A 6,062-nucleotide genomic window follows, 5' to 3' on the forward strand; every position below is an offset into this window, starting at 1 on the left:
GGAGAATTCTGAATGGGAGGGCAAATGCAATTGTATTTCTTAAAACCCTTAGTCCAGATTTTCTCCACCAGCACTACCTACTGGTCTGTTCATCTGAAGCATGGGCCCTCTTCTGTAAACAGCCTCCTTTTCATTTCAGCATTCTCCCCACCTCCCCACCCAAAATTGGCCCATTAATTTTGTAATGAAATTCTGAACATGCCGATATAAACCTGGTTTATTTGGGGCTTTATTTTATTTGGGCTTATTTAATTAGCCTTGGGACTGGCAGACGTTCTGCATCCTATCAAACTCCTGTCTGGCACCCCCTTTCCATAGGACGTGTCCAGTATCCATCAGTCTGTTCGTCCTGGCTGCCTAATTATTTATTCCACCCACTCTTTCTCCTGATCCTCAAGACACAGTGATGTCATCCCGCCAGAGAGCCAGAGCAATACATAGCGGTCTCTTAACAAGATAAAAAAGAAGGAAACTGCATTATAAGGTATCGCGTCCAGCAAGCAAGAGAAGGCTTGCCAAGAACAGAAGCAAGAGTTGGGAAACAGACATTAGGTACCACCAAGGAGAAAAATCTAAGCAGCTTCACTGCAGGGCAGTTGAAGTGGAAGAAAATCAGAAGCCAAGATAGGACCTCACTGGCCGTGACACTAGAAAGAGAGCAGCTTCTGCATGATGACCAACCCAAGCTATGAAACCCATATTCCTGTCCCCCCAAATCCTTCTCCTTATCCTGAACAAAAACCTCAGGAAGAGTCTGATTCACTTAAATTCCACGTTGAATCAACATCCTCTCTGGGCTATGGGGCGGCTTCCTCAGTGCCACTACCGCCACCACCACAGTATCAGATGTACCAGGATCCATCTTCTGCAAAGCCCCATCAAGATCTGTTTGTTGAGTCTCAGGAGGATGTCTTTATTTCACACATCCAGACCACCAATGAGCCTGACTACCTGCGCTACTCCATCTGCACCATGTTGTGCTGTTTCCTACCCTTTGGAATTGTGGCTGTGATTTATTCCATAAAGGTGAGTTGGTGGCCATTGTTTTGTTCTGTAAAGGTAAGTTTCTCTGGGTACGGGTGCTGAAGGTAGCAGGGAGCTTGGCCTTTTTATTGTTTTTTTCTAAAGTCCCTCTTAGTTATATTTGGAAAAATGAAGGGGACGGAATCATATGGTTTAAAGTAGGTGGGCTCCAGCTTCTGGAACTCATCAAGAGCCCCTTTCATAACTCCAGTACCATGAGATGTTCCTCAGGGGCTGCATGGCTACAGCGAAAGAGGGGGATAAGGAAGAAAGGGGGACAAGTAAGGGGACAAGTAAGAGAGTATAGTGACATTTGCAGAGAAACAGAATATGTGACATCATAATATCTTCACTTAGGATTAGTTGCCTGCTTTTCCTTCTTGTAGTGTTCATATTTAGCTCTTCGTTCATTCGTTCGTTCATTTGTATTCTGCCAAATTTTGTAATTCATTTGCAAATGCTTTTCCTCTAGGAGCTCAAAATTGTAGGGAGGGGAAGGATCCCTATCTTTCATCCATACCGGTACCATACACCCCTTTTGAAGTAGCTTGAGTTGAAAGAATGAATGGCACAGCTTTATCCAATTAACTCTTGGTCAGGGGAATTTGAACTTCAGTACATAATCACTAGATAGATAGGTGATGGAGGGATAGATGGATAGCTAGATGATAGATAGCTAGATAGATAGATAGATAGATAGATAGATAGATAGATAGATAGATAGATAGATAGATAGATAGATGTGTGTGTGTGTGAGAGAGAGAGATAGGTGAGAGAGAGATGAGAGAGAGAGAGATGAGAGAGAGAGAGAGAGAGAGAGAGATGATAGATAGATAGATAGATAGATAGATAGATAGATAGATAGATGATAGATAGATGTGTGTGTGTGTGTGAGAGAGAGAGAGATGAGAGAGAGATGAGAGAGAGAGATGAGAGAGAGAGAGAGTAGATAGAGAGATAGAGATAGATAGATAGATAGATAGATAGATAGATAGATAGATAGATGATAGATAGATGTGTGTGTGTGTGTGAGAGAGAGAGATGAGAGAGAGATGAGAGAGAGAGATGAGAGAGAGAGAGAGTAGATAGAGAGATAGAGATAGATAGATAGATAGATAGATAGATAGATAGATAGATAGATAGATAGATGTGTGTGAGAGAGAGAGAAAGAGAGAGAGAGAGAGAGAGGGAGGGAGGGAGGGAGGGAGGGAGGGAGTATTTTGAGGAGTTAGTGATATATTTTGATTTCTCCTTCATATTAAGAAAAGTTGAAGCTGAGAACTCATTATGCTTGTTTAACCTGCTCATTTTCACTAATGCTGGATGAATAAAGGGAGAGGAAGTCTAACTTTGTCTTACCTAACTTGATTCCTATCATGTCAAGACTAGGGCTTCTAATCTTGTGACCACATAAGAAGGATCATGAAGTCTTGGTGCTAGGTTTTAATACAAAAAAAACCCTGAATGTTGCCCATTAAGCTGAGACTCTGCATAGGCTTGAGCTCCAAGCTGCGTACCCAGAGCATATGGGTCTCTCTACAGCTTGAAACAGGGTTCCCTAATTAATATGTTATGCTTTCTTGTCTTTCCATTTAATATCTATCAGAATTAAAAGAATAAAGCTTGAAATCTCTTCACTTAGTGGATGTATTCATTGTCTCTGGATTCTCAAAGAACCAATCTCTGGCACCTTACCACTGCCTGACACTTGGCAAAACAATAGGTCAACTAATTATATCTCTTATCGCCTAATTTATCATATATTCTTCTTGACATTTTAAAGAGAGTAAATAATACACATTGATTGGTGTTACCATGATCTAATGGTAAATAATTAATCCTTTACAAATCTAAAAAGGCTTTTTGTGAGGTATTTGGGATTCAGATCATATCAGGGGTGAAATCCAGCAGGTTCTGACAGGTTCTGGAGAACCAGTAGAGGAAATTTTGAGTAGTTAGGAGAACTGGCAAATACCACCTCTGGCTGGCCCCAGAGTGGGGTGGGAATGGAGATTTTGCAGTATCCTTCCCCTGCCATGCCCACCAAGCCACACCCACCAATCCACACCACATCCACTAAGCCACGCCCACAGAACCGGTAGTAAAAAAATTGAATTCTACCACTGGATCATATATATTCGATAACCACATTTACTGTTACCAAAGTATATTTTTCCAGAAAAACAACCTTGCCATCTCTCAATATTAATCAGAAAATATTATTTGACACAATTATCATAAATTGTTCTGAAGACAGCTTAAAACATACAAGCATACCATGAAATAGGCACTACTTCACCTGCAGTATATGCCATCCTGAAGAAAGAAATTAATAGACTGTTTGCCTTTTAACTTCCACTAATTCTTTACTGACCATGATGTCATCCCATCGTTCTCCTTAATTCATCCTGCAGTGGGAAAGATTTTCGCAATGTTTCTTGCAGAATATTAGAACAATGGGTGCTTTATTAGATCATCTGTCACCTTTAGGTTTATAAATCAGAAGTAATCCAATATAAAATAACCTGGAGCTATTTAAAAAATCCATGGTCTAGAATGAATAGAATCAAGATCATGTGAAGTGTTAATACCACTTTATAATGCCTTGGTAAGACCACACTTGGAATATGGCATCCAGTTTTGGTTGCTACGATGTAAAACTCTACAAGAGGACAGTGCAACAAAGATTATTAGGGGACTGGAGGCTAAAATATAATAGTTGCTGGAATTGGATATGTCTAGTTTAATGAAAAGAAGGACTAGGGGTGACATGATAGGAGTGTTCTGATATTTGAGGGACTGCCACAAAGAAGAGGGGGTCAACCTATTCTCCAAAGCACTTGAAGGCAGGACAAGAAGCAACGGATGGAAACTAATCAAAGAGAGAAGGAACCTACTCTAGAACTAAGGAGAAATTCCCTGACAGTGAGAACAATTAATCAGTGGAATGATTTGCCTCCAGAAATTGTGGATGCTCCAACACTGGATGTTTTTAAGAAGAGATGGGACAACCATTTGTCTGAAATGGTATAGGGCCGTGATGGCGAACCTATGGCACGCAGAGCCATATTGGTGGGCATGCGAGCTCAGCTCCGACACACATGTGTGCGCCAGCCAACTGATTTTGGGGCCTTCTGGGCCCACTGGAAGTAGGGAAACAGGCTGTTTCCTGTCTCTGGAAGGCCTGGGGGAGGTGGGGAAGGCCCATTTTTTTCTCTCCCCTGGCTCCAGAGCCTCTCTAGGAGCCTAGGGAGGGTGAAAACGGCCTTCCCCACTCCCCAGGAGGCCCTTCGGAGGCTGGAAATGGCCCATTTGCCAGTTTCTGGTGAGACCGGAAGGCCCGTTTTTTGCTCTCCCCAGGCTCCTAGAGAGAGTCTGGAGCCTGGGGAGAGCAAAAAACAGGCCTACCGGGCCCCCGGGCCATCACATGCCAAAAGCGGGGGGACTGCGGGGGAGTCACACATGCATGCGTGGGGGGCAGGGCACATAGAATTATGGGTGTGGGCACGCGTGCGACAACACACACATGCCTGTGCTTCCCCCGTTAAAAGGCCTTATGGGTTTGGCCCTGGTAAAAGTTATTCCTAACATCATATATGCTCAAAGACACCCAGTTCATTAATTCTAGGATATGTTAACTATCTGAGCCAGAATTTGAGATCTGGTTCCAGTCAGAGGATCTCAAGATTCTACGTGTTAGGGAATGGCTATTGCCTAACTGGTTGGGTTGGCAATATATATAAACCGTCAATGTATGTTTGCAGTCAAAATGTAATGTGTAGCTTTAAGACTGTAATGCTGTATTGCATCATACTGTATTCTGATGGGCTAGCTCTGTAGCCAACGTACTTAAGGGGAAGCTGGAATCATGGCTTGTTTTTCTTATTACATTATTATTGCTACCTCTGCTCCTCTCTGCCTGTTCTCTCTGCATGATCACTGCTTGATCATTGCTACTTGTTGTTTTTCTACTGTTTTACTGATTGTTTTACTGCTGTACTCGTTCCTGTTTGCAACTCCAAAAAGAACTGTTTTATTGCATATGACTACAACAACTACGTAGTTTGGAGCTTGTGATCTAAGTAAGCTTCATCTTGCAAGGCTCGTGTCAACCTATCACCTAATACTAATGTGATAATACCTGACCAATAAGGTGGGTTGACTTTCCAAGTCAGCTAATCATTCCACAGCTTCCTGCAGGTCACCTTATTTCTGGAGATGCTTTTCTGTTTCAAGTGCTCACCAGTCTGATTCTTATGTCTCTTTCTCTTCAGACTCAAGAATCCAACCGAAATGGAAACTATACAACTGCTCGAGAGAACTCCAGGCTGGCCCGCATATTTATCTATTGGGCAGTTGGCGTCGGGCTCATTTTCTGGACCCTGTACACCATCTTAATTTCACGCCACTTCTAGGCTTCCAACGGTTAGACATCCAAGTGAAGTCCGTTAGAACATCAGGCATTACATGGGGCTCTTCTCCCACAGCTTTACCCAAAAGCCTTAGTTGGAGCTAAAGTTGTCGGCATCATTCCATTCATATGCACATGAACTGACTTGATGATCAGCAGTGGAGCATGAGAACTTCAAAGTCTTGCACCTGAGCCAACTTTTAACATTCTGAAAGTTCTCCCTAGCAGTAACCCATCCAACATCAAGTGATAAATCTCATGTGTGATGCAACTCTATGGTATCAAAAGATCTCCAGATGAAGGTCATAGGAGGTCCATTGGCTACCTGGAACAATATCACTTTAGCTAGGGTTATTAGTTTGTTTCTTACATGTGTATAATTTAGATTTCTTCTGGCAGTTGAAGATCTAATCTATGGATTTTCCTCTCCCTTTTGTTTATCCCCAAAACAACAATGCTGTGACAGCGCACAACCATTCAATCTGCTCTATAGTCAAACGTGAAATTCAATGTGGGTCTTCCCTAGCCAACATCTTAACTACTACTGCTACACCAGACTGGTCCTTCTGTTCAATGAACCGATCAGTTACCTTTGTATTGTCAAGGAAAACAATGGAATGTTAATGTT

General features: G+C 42.4%; 1 pseudogene; it reads left to right on the forward strand.

Annotated features, from left to right (window-relative positions):
• Positions 1-688: 688 nt before the first annotated feature.
• LOC139321195 (transmembrane protein 91-like) lies at positions 689-5,438 on the forward strand (annotated as a pseudogene).
• Positions 5,439-6,062: the final 624 nt, after the last annotated feature.

The sequence above is a fragment of the Pituophis catenifer genome, unplaced genomic scaffold (genome assembly GCF_029215685.1).
Source record: "Pituophis catenifer annectens isolate HBS135680 unplaced genomic scaffold, rPitCat1.0.hap2 SCAF_9, whole genome shotgun sequence".
NCBI classification, from domain to species: Eukaryota; Metazoa; Chordata; class Lepidosauria; order Squamata; family Colubridae; genus Pituophis; species Pituophis catenifer.